Source organism: Trichosurus vulpecula, chromosome 5 (assembly GCF_011100635.1).
Source record: "Trichosurus vulpecula isolate mTriVul1 chromosome 5, mTriVul1.pri, whole genome shotgun sequence".
In the NCBI taxonomy this organism is placed as follows: Eukaryota; Metazoa; Chordata; class Mammalia; order Diprotodontia; family Phalangeridae; genus Trichosurus; species Trichosurus vulpecula.
Genome location: NC_050577.1, coordinates 294,734,134 through 294,759,705, shown reverse-complemented (window position 1 = coordinate 294,759,705; position 25,572 = coordinate 294,734,134). Strand labels below are relative to the sequence as shown.

General features: G+C 47.7%; 1 protein-coding gene across 1 annotated transcript in view; it reads left to right on the top strand.

Annotated features, from left to right (window-relative positions):
• The first annotated feature begins 729 nt into the window (after window positions 1–729).
• MYH9 (myosin heavy chain 9) overlaps window positions 730–25,572 on the top strand; it is an 80,727-nt gene continuing 55,884 nt past the window's right edge. The window contains exon 1 of the mRNA XM_036760448.1: window positions 730–1,026. The gene's annotated coding sequence lies outside the window, so the exon portion shown is untranslated. The remainder of the gene's footprint in view (window positions 1,027–25,572) is intronic.

Here is a 25,572-nt window from a genome sequence, read left to right as displayed (position 1 = left end):
CGGGGTGCGTGCCCCTGTGTGTCACCCCTCCTCTCTCAGGGCGTCAGTTTCACCTTCTGTAAAATGGGCATAATCGACTTTGAACTTGAAAGGGAAAGGAGGGAAGCGCTAGAAATTCTGCAGCAGGGATCACTCCCCATACGCCCCACTCTCTTGACCACAATTATAAAGCCCGCCCCTAGCTCCTGCTCCTCCCTTCACCGACCGCGCCCCATCCCAAAGCCGGGAAGCCCAGACCGAGCTGCCGGCTCCACGGTCCCGTCTGCTGCCTTCTGGTTGGCTCCTCCTCCTGCCAATCATCGTCCTCAAAACCCGGCGGTCCGTTGGAGAGCATTTTAGAGGGGCGGGGCTCCCGCCTAGACAGCAGGGAGGGTGAAGGAAGAGGGGTGGGTTGGAGGAAAAGCCCGGTCCTTTTGGCTTCCAACGCCCTTCCCTCCGCCCACTCGGCTTCCCATGGGTCAAGTTGTCCATCCATCAAGTGCAAAAGCGCGTTTCGACTGGGCTAGTTGAAGCTAGGGGGCGGGGCCTTGGAGGGCGAGGCGGCCGGGGGGAGGGAAAAAAGCGAGCGCAGCTAAGGAAAAGCCTGTTCCTTTGGCTTCAATTGTTCCGCCCCCTCGGTTCTCCATGGGCCGAGATGCCCGTCCGTCGACACGTCAGCGGGCTGCGATTGGCCGCGAGTGCCCCGGGGGCGGGTCTGGGGCCGCACGGGGAGACAAGCATTGGACTGGAGGGCCTGGAAGGCGGGGCTGGGCGGCGCGCGGAGAGGCGCGGCAGGGTTGGGCGCGGCGAGGCGAGGCGCGGCTCGCAGATCACTGCCGTTCCTGGGCAGGCCGGCCGGGGCACAAGACAGAGCGACCCTGACCTGCTGCCTGCCTGGCGCTGCCGGCCTCGCTCCCTCCTTCCCGCCCGTCCGCCTTCCTGTTCTTCCTGTTCGCCTTCGTTCCCTTGGCCCCAGCGCAGGTGGCAAGCCGGAGTCGGCGCACGGAAGCGGCCGCACGTCCGCTCGAGGGACCAGACGCGGCTCAGGTGAGCTCCCGCGTCCTCCGGGGCCAACGGCGGCTCCTGCGCGCGCTGCGCGCGGCGCGCCCGAGAGCGGGGCGGGCGGCGACGAGGCACGCAGAGTTCAGCGGCCGGGCGCCGCTTGGTTCTCCGCCGCGGCGGGCCCGGAAATGGGTGCGGGCGGGCGTCCGGGGACCAGTGCCCTGCCGGGGTCCCAGCGAGGGAAGCGCCCCGAGGGCAGGCACGGCCGCCTCCGGGGGCCTTGGGCAGGCACTGCCTGCGGGCTGGGGGTGGCTTCGGATTGTCGGAACCTGGTGGGGGGAGGCGCCCCGAGGGCCAGAGCTCCCCCGGACTTCATCCCCTTTCCTTCCTCCCCAGGCCCTCCCGCTCCCCTTTTTATCTTTCCACTGACTCCCCCTTTTCTATCTCCTCCCCCTTTCTGTCTCATTTCTTCCCCCTTTTCGTCTCCCCCTATTCGTCTCCCCTTGTTTCTTACCCCTCTGCCTCCCCCCTTTTCTCTCCCCCCTATCTGCCTCCTCCTTTCCTCCCCCGTTCTGTTTCTCCTTTCTGTCTCCCCCTTTTCTCTCCTCTCTCCCTTTCTGCCTCCCACTTCTTTCTCTCCTATTTCTTCCTTCTCTCCCATTCAATTGAAGGAGCGTTTATTAAACCCCTCCTAGTCCGGGCCCCAGGTAAAAGACAAAGACAAAGTGGCTGCCCTCCAGGCGCTTACCTTCCCTCGACGCTGGCCTCTCCTCCCCCTCCCCTCCATCCCTTGGGCCTTCGGTGACTCAGTTTCCTGCAGTTGCCCATCCCCCTCCTCCTTATCTCTCTCTCTCTCCACCCCTGGATTGCCTCAAGTGCCCGCTGGGAGGGCTCGCTTCTGGGCCAGCTTTTGACCCTCCCCGGAGCTTTCCCCGGCCGGGCTCCTGGCTCTCTGGGGCAGCGCGCTCCGGGCACTTTGGGAGGTCTCCCGGCCTTCCTCGGAGGTAACGGGCGGCCTGGAGACCGTTTGGCAGCTGTCGGTGTTACCTCCTGAGTCAGAGGCAGACAGTCCTGCTGCAGACATTGCTCTGAGCTCAGCCCTGGTTTCCGCCCTCCCATCACGACTTCCTCATTCGCTTGGCTGTGCTCCGTGGAGCCAAGAAAGGGAGGGTGGAGGCTGGAGGCTGGAGGGGGGTGGGTGTAGTTGGGCCGAGGAAGGGAGTAGGAGCCGAGTCCCAGCCTGGCACACCATCCCCGGGGCAGCTTCCTCTGTCCTCTGACCCTTGCCTTGGGTGAGGAGGGCCGCCAGGGGTGAGGTGCTGGCCTGGATTGCTTTGGCCTTTCTGCCTGTGAGCCTTCCTTACCTTGCCCCAACTTGCTGAGTGAGGTGCAGCCCTCAACTTTGTGCTCCCTCTCCGATCACCTTGCCCTACGGAGGAGCCCACCCATCTTTTGTGGCTGCGCTCTCTGGGCAGACCTAAGTTTCCTCTTTCCTGTTTTGCAAATGTTTGGGGTTTTTCCCTGATTGCCCTCTCCCCTTCCCTCCCCCTTCCCCTTCCCCTCCTGGGCCACACCCTGGTGGGGCTAGAGGGCAGGTCCTCTGTAGACTAGGAGCCCCTGGAAGGGGAGGGGAGGAAAACCGGGGGAAGGGAAGGATTAGATAGCCCTGCTGATTTTTTTCTTGGGTGGGGGGGGCGGCGGGAGACAAAAAAGCCATGCCAGGTGGACGAGAGAAAAGATCTGTTTCTTTAGGTCTTCTGAGCTGAGAAAGGTGTTATGAGAAGTCTAGCTAGTCCCGACAACCAAGTGAGGACTAGAGCAAGTCACATCAGGCAGCTAAAGTGAGCCTGGAAGTTTGTATTTTGTAGCACTTGGGTCCTGCACAGAAACACAGCTGTTTGTCCGTAGAACGTACTGGCTCACTTTCAGGTTCTCATTGACATCTTTTCCTGGCTTTGAAAGTAACAGGATGCATCAGTTACTGTTGAAAGTCCAGAGACTTTCATCTTGTTCATCGTGTAACAATGTGGCTAGGTTTGGTTTGCTGGGAGGCTGAGAAGTTACTTGCTTCATCTTACCTGTTTTTTCTTAAATAGAGGAATCAGATTTATTTATATTTTTACCAAACTTGCCTAGCTTCTGTGGGTTGTATAGGACAGTCCTTGATCTCTGGTAGCCCTCAGGCTAATAGAAGACCAGGCTTCAGATCTCAGCCTCTGATGATTCCTCCCTGTTCAGTAAGACTTGGAATCCTAGATCTGGGGAGGGCTTCAGAGGCCCTCTAATGGATTGCCACCCCTCCTTCCCCATCCCTCCCCCCCACCAGCACCAGCTAGCCAGTGGCTGGCACATATAAAAGCTTCATGAGAAGGGCCTTAGACTTGTGGGAGTTCAGAGAAGGGAGAACCCATTTCTGTTTGGGGGAGGGGGGTGAGAAAGGAGACTTGAGGAAGCACATTGTAGGCTTTGCTAACTGAGGCAAGTTTAGGTCCAGTCAGAAAGTGAAGAGTCATTTAGTAGGTAATTGGGGGTAATTAAAAACTTCAGAATTGTGCCGTATAATTTTAGAGCCATCGTGACCGCAGATGGCTGGCTCACCCCAGGCTAAGTGTGACAGGAAAACGCTGCCCTTTTCAGCTGCCGTTGAGCTATCTAGTCTTGGGCATTTTGGTTTGAAGGGCAGTGGAGTGCAATGCCCTGGACTTGGATGCCAGAGAAGTCCCTGGTCCCACTCTTCTACTGACCAGGTTGTGTGAATGTGGGTTCCCAGAGTAGACTGTTTCCTCATCTGTAAGATGGAGATAATGATACTTGACCTGCTACCTGCCTCATAGGGCTATTGTGGGGAGCAAATGACATGACACATGCCATGACTCTGGGCACCGTTGTGGGTAGAAATGGGAGCCGGCATTTCCTAGGCTCCTAGAAATGTAGCTTTGGGACTCTGATCTCTCTAGTTTGGATCCACTGAGATCTAAGATGGGAAGCTGTATATAATTGTAGCTCTGGGGTCACTTTAAAAAAAATCATTAAACTGAAGTTGGCTATGGGAGATGGTGTCCAATTGATTCTCTCCTGGAGTAAGACTTGCATATTAATCCCAGTTTGCTTATTTTGGCTTCTTTTTACTGGGCACCATGCTGGAGCCGGTAGAATATTGCCGGGAACCAGGATGGGCCTGCTTTCTGCAGTTTCCTTTCTTGCTAATCCTTGAGTGAAGTACCTTAGGACTGCCCTTAACCAGCTTGACGTTTTTATTTCAAAAGGAGAGGAGAGGGCTTGGCTGTTGTTCTTCCTCTCAGCATAGCCTTACCCTCCTCCTCCAGAAAGAAACAAAAAGGGGTGAAAAACCCAACCCAGCCTACGCCTCCTCCTCCTTAGTCTCATGTTCCAGAAACAGCAAGAATAAATAACACCATGGTGGTGTCAGAATTGGGGGAATGGCCCTAATTCACTGGAAAGCAGCCTCTCTTGAGGTGCCCAGGGCAGGAAATGCCCTAGAAATCCTCCCTTTGTTTGGCTCCACCAGGCAGTGGGGTCTCTTGGCCTTCACCCCTGATTTGAGAAGCACTTCTTCCTGCAGTGAACTTGGCTGGACTGAGGTCCTTGGCAGGCCTCCATGCTTGCAGTGGGGGACAGTTGGAGGAAGGGATGGAGTTCAGTCCATAGTCACATAAGGTTTTCTAAGTACAAAAAGGAAGCTGTGGCAGGTATTTCCATTTTGTAGATGAGTAAACTGAGGATTAAAGATAACAACTTTATTCAAGCTTATTTAACTGATGAGTATCAAATGGAGGACTTGAGCCCAGGTCTTCTACCTCATGAATTAATGTAGGGCCCCTTTTATAGTGCCATGCTGCCATCATAATTGTAGCACCTGCTTATATAGCATTTTTCCTTTTGGCCTGGAGTATTTTCACCCACTGGGTGAAGGAACTCCCAATGTGGACAGTCACTCCACTGAGGCAGATCACTTGTCCATCTGTGTCTGAGGCATTATCTGAACCAGGCCTTCCTTACTCCAAGGCAGGCCCTAGCATTCCTCACAAACACTCTTGGGAGGGTAGTCAGGAGTATTCTTCTTATTTTTACAGATAATTCTTTGCTCTGGGTATATTGGATGATGAAAGCCCCTCCAAGAAACCCTGATGCCCGGGCCAGAGCCCAGAAGGCGTGTGCAGCCTAGACAAGTTTGGACATTGCTGTCGGAAAATTGTTCTGCCTTGTGCATTAAGCTACCTGAGGATTTAAGCCTAAGATGTGCAGCTTGGCTTACTGCAACATAAATACCTGTCTATTGTGCAAGGCAGAAGTTCTCTGCTGTTAAAAAACATACATTCATAAAAACCAGTGTTAAAAAAGTGTTCCTCTGGAAAGCTGCTGCGCACTCTGCTTTCTCTGCACTGGCTGCCACCTTTGGGCTCCATCCCAGGCCTAGAGTGCTTGGCCTCTTCAGCTCCTCAGATCCCAGCTAAAATCCCACCTTCTACAGGAAGCCTTCGCTGGGAGAGCTGATTTTGTATACTTATATATTTGTATACTTATATATATACTTGTATATTTATATTTCTGTGTCCCTCCTTATTAGATCATAAACCTACTCAATATGCAGGGACTGGTTTTTGTCTTTTTTTTTCTTTTGGCATCCTCAGAGCTTATAGTGCCTGGCCCATACATAGTAGGCACTTAATAAATGCTTGGCCCATAGTAGGTACTTAATGTTTATTGTCCTGACTTCCATTGCCCGTCCTATAATACTGATTCACATTGAGAACTTTTTATGTTGGCAAACAGCCCTGTGAACCAGATAGTACATTTCTTTTCTCCATTTTACAGATGAAGACACAGCCTCGAGAGGCTGTGACTTGGCCAAGGGCATACTGCTTATAGATGTTTGAGGAGAATTTTAAATCTGGGGCTCCTCCCTCCCAATCCCCTGCTCTTCTTCCTCTTTGACAGGCTGTCTGGCTTCCGGGCTTTAGTCCTGCTTCTACCAACATCACCTTGATGTGCTGGGTGGTAGCGGTGCTACCAGAGAGAGCAGAGCTCTGTATGAGTATCAGAGTTAGAATAGGGCTCTTTCTCCACCTTTATGTGCTGTGGACCTCTTGTGTGTGCAGTCAGGTTGGGGAAACAGAGGGAGTAATCCTGCTCACAGTCATGTTTTATATACACAAATAGGTTTGCAAAAGAAACTGATTCTTTTGGAATATAGTTATAGATTTTAAAAGATTTTAAGAACCAAGTTGCCATACCCTATGGTTATGTAGCCTTCTTAGTAACCCTAACAGTGGGATAGAATAGCTGAGTTTGGCAGGTAGGCAGTGCTGAGACACTCTACCCCTCCACCCCTCGAGAATTCCCAGGGTGAAGCATCCTTTCTGCAGAGCAGTGTTTTAGCCTTTGGGGGAGACAAGAGTCATTAGAAACCCCCTGAGACTAGGTCTCCAATTGAACCAGCTCTCCCATCAAAAGGAAGGCTCTGACTCTTCTTCCTAAGATCTCCATTCTTAGATATGTCTGTAAACCTAGGAAGGCATGCTCTGAGCTTCCCCCTCCCCACCACGGCTGATGCATGTCTCTTTAAAAAGGAACTTAGCATATGCTCTGATTACTTAGTTCCATATTCTGACATCAGGGCAAATGATGTCTACTGTCTGCCCTGATTGAGTGTCCTGAATGCAGAGAGCAGCGTGCCAGCTGCCCGCTTGGGTTCTGGAGTCCTTGGAATTTTGTTTCTTGCTGACTCAGACTTTGTGGGTTTGTTGTTGTTTTTATTTCTCCTTAATTTGACCTTTTCCTTGACAGGCCCTACCTTTATCCTTTTCTGAAGGCTTACTCTGATGGTCTCCGCCCTCCAATCTGTGAGCTCCAGTCTCAGCCCTTGGGGACTTTCATTGCTGATGGGCCTCTGAGGAGCTTGAATGAGTGTATTTAATTCAGAAAAATTAACTGGGGCTCTGTCCCTGTGGACCCCAGTATGTTATTATCCCTATAGGGCCTTTTCTGATTTTGAGCATGGTTGAGATCTCCATTTGCACTCCTCCACTCCACCCCATCTCCATCTGTCCCTCGATGTGAGGGTATCCAAATTTTGGGAAGGCATTTCTGGATTTAGTTATTGTTTTCATTTATTGAATGACTCTGAAGTTCCTGATTTCACAAATTTGAATTAAATGTATTAGGCACTGAGGGCTATGAAGTGCTAAACACCACAGTGTGTCTGCCTTTCCACTGCTGTGGGTGGGGTGAGGGGTGGGTCTGGAGAAGATAACCAGAGATAACCAAAGAATAAAATAGATCAGGACTAGTACCTGAGAGTTATAAAGTACTGAGGAAAAGGACCCATTACCTACTGGAATTTGTCTCCTTCAGAACATCCAAGCTATCATCGCCTGTCTTCTTCGCCTTCTCCCACCACATACCATTTAGCTAAACACCACATGCTTAGCTCCTTTAATCTGGCCTCCAAAGTCAATCCTTCTAGTCCCTTAATCTTTGGGGATGGAAGAGGCCAACATCATCTGAATTCTTTCCCAGTCCGATTCTGCCTGTTAGAACCAAGATTCCCACAATCCAATCAGAGTATTTTGATTGACACCTGGCAACTCGGTGATGTGTGATGAGGGAGCATTGCCCAGCATGCTACTTCTGGGGTCAGGGGTGGGGAGGGTGTGGATAGAGAGAGTCGCCTCTTGAGGCCAGTAATTGGCCCGTGGCTCTCCTCAGGCTTCACACCCCTCCTGGTTTGTAGTGATGTAAAAATCTCCATGCTCCCTTGGGTAGCCAGGAAATAGCCACCAAATGTGCCCTGATCACTTTGTTCTCTTCCAAACTAAAAATTGGTTCTTGGTCCTAATGCTGTCTTTTGCATCTAGCCTCAGAAAACTGTTTTGGGATTGATTTGAAAAGCCTGATCAATACAGAATAGATGTTACCTGGGATCACCAGAAAGGACTGGGTGAGGACAAATACTTTCCAAAGTCATTCCTGACATGATGTTTGTATTAAATTTTGCTTATTCAGCAGCCATTTATTAAATACCTACTATGGGCAAGGTACCGTGACTGTCTCTGTGCATTCCCAGTTAGTGAGACCAGAGTTCAAATCCTGTCTTCAGGTACTTTGTAGCTGTTTGACTCTGGGCCAGTCACTTACCTTCATCTCTAAAAAAGCAGATGATAATAGCACCTACCTCACAGGATTGGGAGAGGATCTGGGAGCTGATCTTTATAAAGGACTTTGTATACCTTAAAAGTTACCTACTAGTGACAGTCATGTCCTCAGCATTCCAGCTGGTTTGCCAACTCTCATCAAGCTGCTTTAGACTTTTCTGTTACATTAGTCTTTGTACAAAAGCAAGGGAATTGCCTTTATTTAGAATCACGTATGTTCAGAAGCCTGGGTTTCCTGTGTTTTGATGAAGTCATCAGACTGAAGAAGGCTGCTTCCTGTCTGATAAAGGACAGAAGCACTTGGGTGGCCCCATCTCATTGGGGTGTAGCAGTGGAGAGGACTGTGGCTCTGTGGCTGGTTTCCCAGGAGGCTCTGGTCTTTTGGGCGCCTCTTCTTGGCAGCCTGTTTGGAGTGGCTGAAGGTTTTGATGCCACTGGCTCATCCTTTTCTCTTATAAATAAACACCACCTCTTCTGACGTCCCAGTCACTTAGCACACACTTATTGAAGAAATGTTAGGTGCAGGGCAGTACGGAAGTTGTTAAAATGCTGTCTTAAAGAGCATATGCTGTATTTGCGAATGAAAAATACTTTGCCATCCAGCAGTTATTCAGACAAGTGCTTTTTTTAGGAATCCAGAGGGGAGAGAGTTACATTCCTCACTTTCTTTTTCACTCAGTCCAGGGGTGGGGAACCTGTGGCCCTCTAGGCTCCCCCGCCTCTCATGTGGCCCTTTGACTGAATCCAAATCTCACAGAATGCATCCACTTTATAAAAGAATTTGTTCTGTAAAACTTGGGTGAAAGACTGCACCAAAGGGCCTAGAAGGCCACACATGTATGGAAGAGGTGGTGGTACTCCTATTCTCTACATCAAACCTTTTTTTTTTTTTTGGAGGGGGGAAAGTAGGGTTAAGTGACTTGCCCAAAGTCACACAGCTAGTAAGTATTGTCAAGTGTCTGAGGCCTGATTTGAACTCAGGTCCTCCTGACTCCAGGGTGGGTGCTCAACTCACTGAGCCACCTCACTGCCCCGCTTATCATTCCTTCTCTTTCTCTCATCTTCCATCTCTTCTTATCCACAGGTTGCCCCTTTACACCTTGTAAATATGCCTAGGTTCTCCATCTTTAAAAATTTTTAAGTTTTCAGAGGCAATTGGGGTTAAGTGACTTGTCTAGGATCACATAGCTAGTAAGTGTCTGAGGTCACATTTGAACCCATGTCCTTCTGAGCTGTGCCACCTAGCTGCCCTTATTTAAGTCTTGCACTGGCCTGTGCCATCCCCTCAAGCTGTTGGGCCTATAGTCCTTCCTTCCTTTTATAACCAGACTTCTAGAAAGACCGAGCTGGACTGGAGGTCTTCCCTTCATTTTTTCCTCTTCAGCCCCGGGTATACTGGCTTCTTATTCTTCAGCTTCATTCAACCTCCTGTCTTCAGGGTCACCCATAAGCTGTTAGCCCCCAGGACCAAAGGTTTTTTCCTAGACCTCTTTCTTTGGGGCCTCATTGTTGACACCCATTGTTCTCTATGAGCCTTTCCCTCTTGGCATCCGTGCCGCTGCAGTGTCTTGGTTGCCCTGTCTTTCCAACCGCTCCTTAGTCTCCTCCCATCATCATCCATTTCTCATCATTGGCTATCTCCCAAGACTCTGTTTGGACCCTCCCACTTTATGAACTGTCTTGGTAATTTCATTAGGTTATCTCTAGGCACAGGATCCTAAAGTCTTGTATCCAGACTTGATCTTTCTCCTGGGCTCCAGACATCTCTACCCGAATCTCACTTGGTGTTCAAAGCAGCTTGCCATCTTTGCTCTAAGCCCTGTCAGATCTCCTGCTGGTATTGTTTGGAGCATCATCTTCCCAGCTGCCCAGCTTTGCAACCTCCGTCACCTTTGATCCTTCTTTTCCCCATTTGCCAAATCTCGGCCATTCTCCCTTCCCTCTCCTTTGGCATTCATCTTCTGTCCACTTAATACCTAATTGGTCCCCTCAGTTCCCAGGCTCTTTCTCCAATCCATCTGCAAATCCAGTAGTTATTAATGTTGCTAAGAAGTAGGTCTTACCATGTCTCCCCTGCTCAAAGATCTTCATCTTCTCCCTGTTGTCTCTTTGCTACAATACACCTTTTGTTCTGATATTTAATATTTTACAATCTTGCTGCTACTTCCCCTACAGTGACCTTTGAGCCGTTCCCACATCCATGCTTTTTCTCAGGCTCTCTATCCTCTGTGCCTGGAATGTACTCCCTCCTCACTTTTGCTTAGAATGGCTTCCTCCAGTTTTTAGGGTTTTCTCCCTCCTGGAATTACTGTATTTACTCATATCCCTCCAATAGAATGTGAATTCCTTGTTGGCTGGGGCTGCTTCCTTTTTGTATTTACAACTCCAGAGCCGTGCACAATACTGTGCACTTGTCATCATTGGGTCATTTTAGTCGTGTCCTACTCTTCATGACCCCGTTTGAGGTTTTCTTGTCAAAGACACAGGAGTGGTTTGCCATTTCCTTCTTCAGCTCATTTGACAGGTAAGGAAACTGAGGCAAACAGGGCCAAGTGACTTGCCTAGGATCATACCACTACTAAGTGTCTGAGGCTGAATTTGAACTCAGGTCTTCCTGACCCCAGGCCTGGCACTCTATCCACTGTGCCACCTAGCTGCCCTCTTGCTTTGCTCTTAGAGACCCTTAATGAATGTTTGCTGATCATTTGTAGACTTCAGGGTGCAGGGAAGACTTCATAGAGGAGGAAGAACTTCCAGCAGGCCTTTGCATAATGGGAAGGATTCCAAGTTAGCCAAGCATGGCAGCCTTATCAGCTTCGTTGGTTAGAGAAGGTGCTGATGGGGGCTCACAAGCCAGTTTTACATTGTCCCATAACTAGTCAGGCAGTCAACAAGAATTAAGCACTTACTAGGGGGACACAAAGAAGGCCCCCAAAATAATCCCTCTCTTCAAAAAGCTCAGATTCTAATAGAGGAGACCACATGTAAATAACTAGGCATAGAGATTGGAAATAGAATCGATGGGAAATAATCTTTGAGGGAAGGCAGCTGGGGGCATTGGGACAGGCCCGATGAAGAAGTTGATGTTTGAGCTGAGTTTTCAAGGAAAGGAATGCAGAGGCTGGTGTGAGGGGCACACCATTCTGGGCATGGAGGACTGCCATTGCAAGGGCATGAGACAGGAGATGGAGTGGTGTGTGGGAGGCACAGCAAGTCAGACCAGTCTAGCTGGATCATAGAGTGCAGGGAAAGGAACCTGAGCGTAAGAAGGGGCCAGCTTCTGAAGAGCTTTAAATACCAAACTGAGAAGGGGATTCTGGAGGTAATAGGGAGCCATTGAAGCTCTTTGAGCAGGGAGAGTAACATGGTCAGACATGTGCTTTAGAAAAATCCCCTTGGCAGGTGGGTAGGAGATACATCAGGCTGGAGAGAGGCTTGAGGAACCGGGGAACCAGCTGCCAACCTGGCATAAATAGGGCCTAGCTTTGTACATCAGTAGTCCTCATCACCACATTCTACAGGTGAGGCAACTGAAGGTCAGAGACCCTGAAGTGCCACTGATTATCTAGCCAGTAGGCAGGTGTCTAGGGTGAGATATCCTTGGAATTAAACTGGTCAACACTTGTGGGCCACTCACTGGACCACCCTGTCTCCCATGGTAGGAAAGAAGAGAACATTTTCTCACGGATGATGGTGGGACCGTTTCTATTAAAACCTAATTGATTTGTTAAGGACAAAAATAACAGGCAGTGTTCCTGTTCAAAGGTCTGGGGCGTGATCTGGCTCCTCTATTGAGCAGTTGGGAATATTGTATGAACTCAAAGGGAGCTCAGGCCGAGCTCTCTGTTCAATATTGATTCAGGGCACTTAGCAAATTGCCATCACCTCCTAAAGAGATTTCCTGTCTGTTAGCTAAGCCCAGCCCTTTAATATAAGATAACCCGGGCAGATGGCTGACTAAGTCTGTCCTTCCTTACTCTTTATTAAATGAATATGGCAGTGTAAAGGTTTACCTTCCAAATTCCCCTTCTGTTGACAGTCCTGCATCCCAGAGCCCTTATATGGATTGCTTCTGGGACTCCCTCTGAAGGACTCTGGTTCAGGGGGAGCCCCTTGGTTCTTTCCAGCTAAAGGACCTGGGCTTGAGTCATTTGTAGGGTACTGGTCAGAAAGCAGCCCCTGTTGCTTGAAGTTGCCTTTTTAGAAGGGCTCTTCTAGACTGGCTCTTTATGCAGATGAAAATGGACAAAGTTGTCTTGTTTTTCCACCATTTGGGAAAATCCCTGAAGGCTATGGGGGCTGTTTACTCTTTTGGGGTCTTAACCTAGCACAGTGTCACACACAGGTGCTTAATTAAATATTTCTTAAGTTGAATAAGAGAGTGACTTGTTCCCTTTAGAGATTGGTCAGTTTGGGGGGAAGAATTCAGCACCTTGGATTTCCTCTGCCTTCAATAAAAGAAGAGGATTCCAGGATCTTAGAGGCCTTGTGTTCTAGTGGAGGGAACATTGGGCTCTGGGTCAGATCTAGTTCTCATTCTGTTGTCCACTGAGACCATGGCATTATTTGTTAGTCTCTCTGGGTCTCATTTCTTTCATTTGTAAAAAGGGATGATAGTTCTCAAGAAGCCCATGCACAGGGTTGGGAAAGCATCTTTAAAGTGAAGGCTCTCTAATAATCCATTTCCATCATTTTATAGTTGAGAAAACCTCAGAAAGGTTCAGTGACTTGGCCAAGGTTACACAGGCATCAGATAGGATTGGCTCCTTCCTTGCCTCATGAATTAGATGAGCTCCTCTTTTCATCTCCTGGTTCCTTCTAGGCAGAAGAGTTGGATTCTCTGAGAGACTATAGAACGTAAGGTGCTTGCAAGTATATACCCAGAAGGAGAGGAGGCTCTTTATCACAACTATAAAGACAGAAAGAACAGACTTCCCTGAAAGTGTTTCCCAATCATGGGCTCTTTCTAGGGTTCTCATCCAGAGGACCAGAAAATACTTGGCAGTAGAAAGAGGTGGGGTCCTAGGAGGCAGGCTCAGGAGATGGTCTGTGGTGGCCTTCAGCCAGGCCAGAGCTGCTGTGGGCCAGACAGGGAACTCAGAATGGGAAGTTAGTGACAGTGATAAGGACTGTCAGGACCAAGAAAGTCAGGGCAGAGAGGGAGGAAGGGGGCAGGTCCTGCAAGGACTTGCTGCCAAGCCCATTGGCCGACCCACTTTGGGAGCCATGGTCACGCCCTCCTCCAGAGTGCATGAGGTGAAGTGGAAACCTAAGTTCCCACAGCCCTCAAGTGTCTACACTTCCTTTGTCGATTGGGGATGGGATGGACCAGGAGGAACAGGCAAGTGAAGCTTTTCTCTTGCACAATTTGGGGAGAGAACAATGGATTCCCTTAGTTTCCCATTTGACTTAAAACTTCTCAGTTTTAGTTTCTCCACTTTGGCAGGAAATGAGCATTTCTTAAGCATCTGCTATGTGCCAGACACTGTGCTAAGTGCTTTAACAAATATCTTATTTGGTCTTCACAACAACCCTGGGAGATAGGTGCTGTTATTTTTCTCTATTTTACAGTTGAGGAAACTGAGGCAAACAGGGTAAAGCGACTTGTCCAGGGTCACATAGTTGTTAAGTGTCTGAGGCCAGATTTGAATTTAGGTCTTTCCCAACTTCAGGCCTAGCACTGTGTCCACTGAGCCACCTAGCTGCCTTAGAAGACTTCTTGTTTTCCCTGCTTGATGTTTAGGGACCAGCTTGCCCTTCTGTTTGAAAAAAAAATTACTTTTAATGTAGTTTTTAAAAATTTTAAGTTCTAAATTCCTTCTCTCCTGCCCCTCCCCCACCTATTGAGAAGGCAAGCAATATGATGTCATTTATAAATGTAAAGTCATGCAAAACATTTCCATGTTAGCCATGTTGCAAAAAAACCCCAATAAAACATAAGAAACATATAGTGAAAAAAGTATGTTATGATGTGTACTCAGTGTCCATCAGTCTCTGGAGGTAGATAGCTTCCTTTATCACAAGTCCTTAGAATTGTCTTGAATCATTGTATTGGTGAGAATAGCCAAGACATTCACAGTTGATCATTGTACAGCATTGTTACTGTATAAAATCTTTTGGTTCTATTTGCTTCACTTTTCATCAGTTCATATAAGTCTTCCCAGGTTTTTCTGAAGCCATCTTGCTTATAATTTCTTATGGCACAATAGTATTCCATCACACTCACATACCACAGCTTCTTTTAGCCTTTCCCCAATTGATGGGCATCCCTTCAATTTCCAGTTTTTTGCCACCACAGAAAGAGCTGCTGTAAATATTTTTTGTGTATATGTGGGTCCTTTTCCTTTTGCTTTGATTTCTTTGGGATGGAGACCTAGTAGTGATATTGCTGAGTCCAAGGGTATGTAGTTTTATAGCCCTTTGGGCATAGTTCCAAACTGTTCCAAACTCTCCAGCATTTATTATTTCTGATATGTATGATTTCTGATATGTATCTCAGAATGCTCTATGTCACTATTGATTAGAGAAATGAACAGCATTTTTTCGTGTGACTATTGAGCAGCTTGCCCTTTTTTTTTTTTCAAACCCACAAATGTTAGTCCTGCCTGGATGCTTTTTACTTCCTAGAGAGCACTGAGAGAAGCTGTTGGTTCTCTTATGAGAAATGAGGGATGCCACTGAATGGAGGAAAAGTTAGAGCTGCATTGATATCAGACCTGAGCTTGGGGCTCTTAGAGAGTGTGTACAGTGTTAGAACATAGATGAGTCCTAGACCAGGGAAAGTCCGAAGTTGTGGGTGGGAGGGACCTTGAAATCTCAGAGCTGCCTAGTCGGTGGGGTGGCTTAGACCAGCAATGGCAGACTCAACTAGAAATGGGACCGCTGATCCAGACATCCCCTTTGGGCTGCATCTTGATTCAGTTTAACAATATAATCTGTGGTTCATTATGGTTTTATTGAGTTTGTTAATTATTTCCCAATTTCATTTTAATCTGGTTTGGGCCCTTATTTGCCAATCACCTCTCCCTTAGCCTGGAGAACAAACACCATTGCTAGAAGGATTATTCAGCCCATTGCTCTTCTCCTTTTTATGGGTGAAGACACTGAGGCCCAGTGAAGAAGGGTGCTTTGCCCAGGGTCAGTCACAAAACTAGTAAGTGTGAGTCAGTAGTGGAAACCAGATTGCTCGATTCTCAGTCCAGAGCCCCATCCATTTGCATCAAGTTCATCTAACCCTTTCTTGGAGTTCTTGCCTTGACTCACTGGCAGGTAACCCTTTTACCTGCTAAAAAAACAATAGGAGTGTGGGGGTGGGTGGAGGTGGGGTTTTTATGCCTTCTTTTCTTCAGTTGTGATTGATACTAGTTGCCATGACTTCTTCCTAGTCTGGCTGCCCATCTTGAGATTTGAAAATTAAGTATTCATTTGGTAGTGTAGTGGAGAAAACTTTGGTCTTAAAGAGAAGACCTGGGTATAAGTCCTGAATTTGACGCTTAGTACCTGTGTGACCTTGGACAGGTCAGTTAAATCTGAGTGTCATCCTTATTTTACATATGATGAACAACTTGAAGTGCCTACTCCACAGTTACTGTGAGAGAGGTTATGTGTCTAAAGTATTTTGCAAACCTTCAAACCATTACCTGCTATAGTAAATATAGTAGGTGCTTTAGATACAATGAAAATCAATTCACTTATTAGAGATTGACTCCCTCAGACCCAGGATTAGGAGATGGGAAAGCCCTCCCATCTTCCATAAATGTTCACACCTCCTATTTCTTCTTGCTCTCTGGAGATCACTGAAGTTCCATCTGTCTCATCGTAGAGGGCCCCTGCAGAACAGTGGGCCGGAAGGCCTCTTGCAGGAGGAGGTTGCCCTTGTCCTCCCTCCTTACGGGACAGGGTTTTATTTATGTCTTGATTTTGGAGTGGCTACCAAGAATGTGTTCTCCCCTCTGGAAGTTTTTGCTTGTGGGCACAGCATCTCTTAGAGAGAACTTTTGTTCTTCTGAGGATACATGTCCTTATGCCTGTGCTAATGAAAAACAACAGTCCCCCAAGGGGGTATTGGTTCTGATCGTAAACTTGAAATTTGGATTCCAATCCCAGATGTGGGGTGGCAGCCAGCTGGAGCTTGCTGTGCACCAGAACTGGTTTGTAGAACAGCCATCTCTGTCTGTCTGTCTGTATGTCTGTCTCTCTCTCTCTCTCTCTCTCTCTTTCTCTCTCTCTTTCTTTCTCTCTCTCCCCCTCCCTGCCCCCCTCCCCTTGGCCACATGCCTTCCTCGTTGTGCTGCAGGAGTGATGCTTGGCGAGTTATCCCTCAGACCCTGTGCATGGGCTTACTTAGCCTAGCTAATTTTATAGGCCCCATTATAAAGCACCACCCTTTGTGTTCAAGCCAAGACTGATCTGATTTCTTAAGCCAGCAAGGCGACTGGTCTAAGGCCTTGCCAGCCTCCTTACATTGAAGGGGCCCTGAGTTTTCCCATCTCTTTTAGGAGTCATGAGGGAGGCAAGTCTTCCAAGGCCAGGCACCATGCTAGATAGAAAACCATTTCCCAGAGAGCTTTGCTATTGGACAAAGTCTGGCTCCTCTCCTTCTGACTGTTTCCCATTTGCTGCTGTGAGGAGTGGGTGGGGAATGCCCAGTAGCCATTGAGAAATACCTCATTGTGAAGATGCTGCCTGAAGAGCTGAGGCCCCAGGAGCCAGGATACCCTGTCACCTCTGCCTGGCTGGCCTTCTGTCTATCTCATCTGGGCTTCCTTCTGAATCCCCACCAAATCACTGAGCAGCACAACACAGTTGTCCTCCTTGCCAAAGGGAAGAAGTGTGGAATCCTTCTGTAATTAAACAGCTCAGATCCATGGTGCAGACGGGCCTCTCAGGGGAGAAGGCAGTAGCTCAGTGACTATTTTTCTTATTTAATTGTTCTTGGGTGAACTAGTGGTTGAAGTTTCTAGCATTTTGGTTTCCAATAGGAATTTAAAGAATGTTTTAGGTGATCAAGGATAAAGGGAAGAGGTCAAGGCTGGATTACTATCAGATGGCTTTTGTCCTGGACTTGTCTGTGGTTAGAAGTCCTCCTACCTGACCACAATTCATGGCAGTCTGATAAGGACTTGTTCCATTTAATGTAGAGTGTCACCAAAGGCCAGACTGAAGGGAGTGGTCCAGCTCACTCTGCAGGAGTGAAAGAGAGTACGGTGAGGAGAGAAGTAGAGAAAAGGGGGAGAGAGAATGTCTTTAGCCTGGGTGTGGGTTGTAGGACTGTAGGGTTTAGAACTTGGGGAGGCCTTCAAGATTATCTAGTCCTACCTGATAACTTTTACAGTTGAATACACTGAGGCCTAAGGTCTCTACCAAGGTCAGTATAGAAAAGAAATGACAGATGGAATTTGAACCCTGGCCTTCCAGCTCCAAATCCCGTACTCTCTTAACACATTGCACTAAAGAAGAAGGCAAGGATGGGCATTTTTCTCTTTGTATTTGTAGCTAGTACTCAGCACTAGACTTTGCCAGTACTAACTGGCTCTGAATTCTTGTTGAGGTGGGAACTCCTTCAACTAGCGTAGGCTGGAACCCGTCCACATCTCCCTACCTGATCCCATTTTACTCTTGGCCAGGTCAGCTCTCCACCAGGGCTCCTCCCAGCATACTCAGGGCTTTCCTTATTGTGTGGATACCAGTGGAACAAGTGGCTTGTCTGCCAGTTATCCCTCGCTCTAAGTACCTAATTGGCCTGCTTTCTCTTTTCAGTCATACATCTTTCTGGTCACATCCTTGTTTCTTGGGCACAATTCCTTTTTGGTCATGGGTGGTGACTGTCCTTTCCTATGACTCTTAGACATCTATCCTCATTGGGAAAACATCAGTGTTGACCAGACACTGGGAATGGACAATGAGTGTGGCCTAGAATTTACAGGGGAGAGAGAAGGGCCTTGGATGGTCTTTGAGAAATTGCAGGGTGCTTTTAATGACACTAAAATCATCCCTGAAACATCACTGACTCATAGTGGACTTTATGGCCAAGTCCTTCACTTCTGGGCCTCAATGAGGCAATTAGGTGAAGTGACCACCAAGGTCTTTTCACACTCTGCATCTGTAGTCCTTTGAAATATGAACCTTAGTTCTTTGCTTTAAAGCACTGAGACAGTGCCTCCCCAAAGGCTCCCCTGTCCTGCTTGTGGGTGTCATCTAAGTGTGAAGTTTTTGTTTTTCAGCCCCTAGTGAAGCCCTCCTCTGTGCTCCCAGGCATTGCTTTGGTCTCTTCAGAACCAGACATGATCCTGGCAGTGACCACAAATCATTCTTTGTGGGTAGTAAAACAACCCAAGGCAGACTTGTGCTCTTGGGTGGAATAACCTGCCTTAGTCCTTCAAGCTAGTGAAAATCTCCTGGATATGCTTGAAATGGGCATCGAGATTCAAGCAAAGCAATGAAGGGGTGGGGTTGCGGGGGGAGTGCTTGTTCTGTGGTCTCTTGGTCTGTGACTTTTAGATTGAGGTAGAGAGGGAAGCTGCTATTCCATTGGCAGCACAGAAGTTCCCTCCACCTGTTAAAGGCAGCAAAGCCTCTTCTTGGCTTTGAGCTTTATGTTCAGAACCTGGGGTAAAATGGCTGCTTGGCCAGGGCCACACAGCCAGAACACAGCTTTCCTGGTTCGGAAGCTGGCTTTCCATCCCCTATCCATGCTACAGAGAGAGACAGACACACACACACACACATTTAGGGTTAAATTCGTGTATTTATGTATACGCATGTTCTCTCTTCCTGTGATCTCTACTTAAAAGTGACTCCTGTATTTAGAGAAGACAGTCTGGCATTCAGTGGGCCTTTACTGTCAAATCCAAGACGCCCCTCTGCACCATTCCTGGCTCTTCTTTAGTCTGAATCTTACAAACTGACTACACATTGAGTCACAGAAGTTTGCAGTGTTACTTCCAGCTACTCTTGCTCTACAGATCTGAAAATTGGCCCAAGGTCACCCAACACAACAAGTGGTGGCCAGACCAGTCCATAAACTCAGGGGTGCTATCAACATGATTTCACTTGACAAAATGTTGCCCCAACTTTAGTAGGGAATCAAGCGGCATGGACTTGGTGAGTTCAGTCTAACTTTCTAGTAGTCAGATTTTGGACTTGTTTTGGTTTTTTGTTTCCTCATGGTTCAGTAAATACATTGGAGCCTAGGGTATAACCAAACCCAGACAACAGAAATGTCCTTTCCCTCCCCCACCCCGCCTTCTCTCCCTATTCATAGGTGCCTAAAGAACCCTGAATCAAGTTGTAATTTATCTCAGCTTTGGCCTGTGCCAACCTGCGGTTGTAAGCCCCTAATGACAGGAGACTTTTCCATGCGTGGTCTTTGGATACTTGAGAGGGATTGGTTTAGAGACTGTTGTTTTCAAGACTTACCTTGACCACAAGACAAACTTGGAGCATTTCAGCCTATTGCTACAAATGTCTTCTTGGTCATAGTGCCAGGAGTGGTGGCAGCAGCTCACCCACCACAGTTTATACAATGCTAGCCTCAGAACCAGTCTGTGAAGTACTGAGCTGTAAATGTTTCACAACTGAGGAAATGGGTGAAATGACTTACCCAGGGTTACTTTATAGTAATAAATGTGAAAGGGGAGATTGCGGCGCAGTGCTTCAGGCTGGTGCTCTTCCCACTACATGTTTGTTTGTAAACTTGACCCTTAGCTTCTCTCCACAAGCTGGTCACTAGCCTGGTGATTTGGCTCCCTAACCTGATTTAGTTGATGTTCAGCCAGTAAGGATTTCTTCAGCCTTCCTTGAGTTGGGTTTTTTTTTTTTTCATTGATATGCAGAATTTTAGTCCTCACAACCGCCTTGGGAGGTAGGTACTGCTGATAATTCTTGTTTTACAGATGAGGAAACTGAGGTGGGCAGAGGTTAAGTGATTTGCCCAGGGTCCTGTTAGTGTCTGAGGCTGGATTTGAACTCAGGTCTTTCTTACTCTAAGCCAGGGGTAGGGAACTTGTGGCCCTGTAGGTCCTCAAGGGTGGCCCATTGAATCCAACTTCACGGAACAGATCCCCCCTAGGTCCTTAAGTGCAGCCCTCCCTACCAAATCCAGACTTCCCAGAACAAATCCCTTTCAAAAAAGGATTTGTTTTGTAAAACTGGGACTCAGTGAAAAGGCTGCACCCAGGACCTAGAAGGCCAAGGTCCTCATGTGGCCTCTAGGCCTATTGCCCTGTTGGCTACTCTTACCTCCCCCACCTCCCCCTTTAGGTTTTTAGTCCTGTTCCTGTGGGTATAGGGAAGGTCTTGCAAGATGCAAATAAGATGGGCTCTGCCCTGAAGGAAGTAAAACCCCTTTGTATTTTCCTGAGACCTTCCATTGAGAGCTAGGCCAGACATTAGAGATTTTTTTAGTCCATCCTCCTCATTTTATAGATGAGGGAACTGAGGACCAGAGGTGATAGCTTACAGATGATCCCTGCCAAAGTGGGCATTTGAATCCAGGGGCTCTGGCCCCAAATCTAGGGCGACATTATCTGCCTTAGGTCCTGTCTCTTTGTCCAGCTCTGAGGATTGGCCGTGTTGTCTGTGAAATTGTATAATATCAATAGCTGTCATTTTCCAGTGTATTTTTGGGTGTGGGGGATTATTTTAATCTTTTGTTTAAAGCAGGATTTGTTTTATAGCTGCTGTCCCCATTTCTACCTTTTCCTTCCTGGTTAGAAGCCTCCTGTGTGTATGTGACTGAAAGAACATTGGATTAGGACGCAGAAGATCTGGATTCCAATTCCACCTTTTGCACTAATTGTGTGAGTTTGGGAGGAAGTCACTTTTACCTTCCCAAATTCAGTTTCTAAAAGTTTTCTGTTCATCCCCAGGGCTTTTTCACACAAGCTGTTTTCTTATATCACCCTTATTTGCAAATAGATTTCCTCCCTCCTCCTACCCAGTGAACCTTTTCTTGTAACAGAAAAAAGGAAAAAGAGAAGAGCGACCATAATCTTGATCTTGAGTTTCTTACGCTGTTTTTAGCAATCTTAAATTTATTTTGTTAAATATTTCCCAATGACATGTAAAAATATTTTAACATTCATTTTTAAAAATTTTGAGTTTCAAATTCTCTCCCTGCCCCTTCTCCAGCCCTTGAGGAGGCAAGCAATATGATATTGATTATACATGGGATTACATATTAGCCATGTACTCCCTAATACTCGTACCACAACTTGTTCAGCCATTCCTTGATTGATGGGTGTTCCTTCAGTTTCCAATTCTTTGTCACCACAAAAAGAGCTGCCATAAATATTTTTGTCTGTATAGGTTCTTTTTGCTTTTCTTTTGAGATACAGACCTAATAGTATTCTTAAGCTATTCTTTTTTTTTTTTAGTGGAGGAGGGGATTGTATCTGCCCAACCTGCCTTAGAGGCTTGTTAGGCCCATCTTGTGTGTGTGTGTGTGTGAGAGAGAGAGAGAGAGAGAAAGTGTTTTGTGACCATAATCCACTGTATAAATATGAGATTATTCTTACTCATTATCTGCTATTGCTTTGTTGTAGTGATCCTCATGAAGGTGGAATATTCCACAGTCTCTTCTTTTGACTTAGTTTCTACTTGGCCTGACCAGCTGGATAACCTTGGACAAGTCACTTAACCTCATAGGCCCATCATTTCCTTTTCTGCCAAATGAGGTTTGATGGAATGACCAAAGGTCCTTTCTTTCCCATGTGTCCAGCCAGCACTGAAAGGCCCGGACAGCACCGCCTTGGCATCTAGACACACCTAGTGGCAAGATATCCATCTCCAGTTGAAGTTCCTTGCAGAATTATGGGAAAGGAGTCACCTTTCTCTGGTGAAATAAATTGTATTTAGACAAGGCAGGATGTGGGTCAAGGCACTTTCTCAGGCAATCTGCTGGACAGTAATGTCTGTTACTGCATAGGAAATCAGGGACCGCATGAGCCAGTCTGAGGCTGGAAGAAATCTCCCATTAGATCTGGAACAGCCTTTACCAACTTAGTCCAACAGTGAGTTCATTTTATAGGCGAGGAAAGGGAGGCCCAGGAAGATACAATGACTTCACCAAGGTCATTTGGCAGGACTCAGCTTTGGCTCCAGCTTCTTAATCTAGCACCTGCCTGTTCTCCCATGTTGACCAGGACACATAGCTTCACGTTGTTGGTCCTATGTCTTTTTAATTAAAAACAATTGAAATGAAATCTAGTGTGTGTCCAAGGAAGATAAGATGGGGAGAGATGACCACTGGAGTCTGGTCCTGGGGCACCTCCTTTGGAAAGGTGGTGATGAAGAGAGCCAGAATGGGGAGAGAAGAATGAATGAAGTCTCTGAGGATGGTCTGCAGAGGCTGTGGGCTGAGCCTTTAGAGGAGTTAGCTGTAAGTTAGTAGATTTGTTTGGCTCGGTCCCCAGGGCTGACCAGTGAGTTGAAGGTGGAAAGATGTGGATTTCTGCTCAGCACAAGGCAAAATTCCTCAACTAACAGAGCTTTTCACTAGGTACCTGGTGAGGTGCCTCTCCCAGATGGTTTAGTGAACCCTTTGAGATATGTTAGGCCATGGAACAGAAGACCAAGGAGAGCTTGTGTCCTCTGTGATCTATTTGGTAATAGAGGGAGATAGTGCAAGTACTATGAACCTCACCTGCAAATCAAAGGCTACCATCAGGAGCCATGACTGAGAAAAGCATGTTGTTTGGAAACCAAGGTAGTCAGTAATATGGCGTAACCGGGCTCCAAAGGCTGAGTGACAAGCAGTGTGTGAACCAAGTTCGGTGAGATCATATTTGTAAAAAACACTTAGCACCATGCCTGGCATGTAATATCCCTTTCCTTCCCCCTTTTCCTGGAGCCACAGACCTACTGGAAGACTGGAGAGCTCCCATCACCAGGCAGCCAGCCTCGCCCTGGGCCTTGTGGCTTTTGGTCTAAGCAGCTTCTCCACCCACCCCTCCCCCCAGCCAGCCAACCACTTAAGCCCGGATGGGCCATGGGTTGGAGAGACAGATCTTGTCGTTAGCAGTTGCTTTCGGTTCTTTGGTCACATGTTAAGTTTTTAGCCATCTTAGTGTCAACTCAGAAAAACCAATAGGCTGCACTTTCCAGTTGAGACAGCTGCTATATAATTAAATCTCTTAAATATGGTTATTTTTCTGCATTGGGTTTCAGCAAACTATACTCAGATGCTTGAGAAAAGAAAAACTGTTCTCTCAGCAGAACTAGGGGGAAAGGGTAGCTGTGGCTCAGATATTGAGTGGGCCCTGCTGTGGTTCACATGGTGTGGAGCAGGGCCCTCCAGTTGGAGGCACAGGCTCTGGGTTTGAATTCTGGCCCTGCCACTTACATGTAACTTCTCTGGAAACTCTCTGAGTTTCTTTATCTGTTAAATGAGAGGATTGGATTTCGATGATCTCCAAGGTGCTTTTCAGCTTAATCTTATGATCTGCTTTCTTTATCTGAAAGTTGACTTTTCTCCCTCTTTCAAGTGTATTTACTTAAAATATCATCTGACTAAGGACAAGGATTCAGCCTGGGCCAGGTGTACACAGTGTGCTAAAATACCTACAGGCCTGTATGGTTGTTAAATAGTAACTTTGCAGCTGAAATTCCTTAAAACTTACTAAGCCGAGACAAGCTATATAAGGTAAATGATGCAGGAGGAGGGGGTGGGAGAAGCAGGCTGATGTGGTCTGTTTTTTCTAGTTTGCTGGGATTTGTTTAAGGGAAGAATGTACTGTTGGCCGGCCGGGGCCGCGCCCCCCCCCCCCCCCCCAACCAGTAACGAGCAAGAAGTACACGCAGCCATGTGGATGGGAGGCTGTAAGAAAGTCCACAAATGAATCCAAGGTGGGGATGGGAACAGAAGGAAAACTGAGAGAAGCCTTGCTCTACCTACCACCATCAAGAAGAAAGTGAGAGAATTTCAAATGAAAGAAATGGGGGAAGGAGGGCAAGGGGTAATGTTTTATGGGCCAGGCTCCCATACCAGGGGGCAGGGGGGAGGAAGAGGCCAGAGCCTTACAGGCTGGAGGAGCCTGCAGCAGCAAATGGTGGAGCTGAGGGCCTGCAGCTCTGGGAGAGTTCCAGGCTAGGCAGGTGAGGGCGGGACTTGGAGGAATGAGCTCATTCTTCAAATAGCTCACCAATTAAACACACAAGTCAGATGTTCAATGCCAAGTCACTTATTTGATCTGCAGAAGTTCTGCCTTTTGGGCTCTACTCTGGACAAAGTTGGTCAAACCTGTTGGCACCATTTTTGGAAGAAAAAGATGGACAAGTTCTATCAGAAAAAACCACCTTGGGAGATTACTGATTTGTGCTAATTAGAAACTTAGGGCAGTGTCCTGGCTGGGCTTGGCATGGCTGCCCTTTTGTGTCCTGCTTTCTAGTTGACAGAGAACCCTTACATGAGGTAGGTAGGTCCAGGTGTTAGCCCCAAGGGACAGAGCAGGCCTTAGCCTCCCCCAGAGAGCCCACCACTGTGTGTGTAGCTAGTGAGGAACAGTGAGCATCACCCTCCCCTCCCCCCCCCACACCCAGCACTGCCTTTCCTTTCCTGTCCCTCTCTGCCCAATTCAGTGTCTTGTGCCTGGGGCTGTGCTCAGTGTTTTCGAATGTACCAATGACCTGTGTACAGAAGGAGCGGCCTAAGTGACCTCTAAGATGCCTTTCTGGTGTAAATGGAGCCTCTGCTCCAGGGTGCCCTCCTTCCCCCTCTCCCCACATTACCCGGCATTCCTGGGATTTGAGTCTTATCTTGTTCGGCCCCCCCCACCCCCCACCATCCACACCCACTTGCACAGGAAGTGGCTTAGTCATAGCATTGGAGGAGCTAGAGCTGGAAGGGTCCATCATGTCCAGCCCCTTCATTCTCTGGGTAAAGAAACTGGGGGTCTGGGAAGTAAGAATTCACTTGCTCGGTAGTTACACTAGTCTGAGTAGCAGAGGCAGACCTGGTTCTCCTCTCCAGATCCAGTGTTCTCTGTGGACATCTTGATTGTATCGCCCAGCCTCAGATTCCAGTCCCTAATGCTCCAGATAGGAGTGAAATAAGGTCACAGAGGGGGTGTTGAATTCTTCCGTCCCTATGATGAATGATGAAGGGAAGAGGCTTATTATTAAAAAGGGCTTTTTAAGTGTTCTGGTCCTAGAGAAACCTAGGGAGAGCCATTGTGGCCTGTGAGAGATGCAAACCTAGGGCAGGGAGCAACAACATAAGCTTGGGGCCTGCCGCTCTTCAGGAAAAAGGTTGAGATGCCAGTGGTGATTCGAGAAGGTGGAGAGCTCCCCATTCCAGTCTTGATGTTAACTGGAAATGTTCTTTCAATTGAGATGAGTCATGGGAAGTCTTTTAGCGAAGGAGGAGAGGCTTTTTAAGCCCTACTGCTAAATTCCTCTCTTGCCTTTTCCCAGTCTG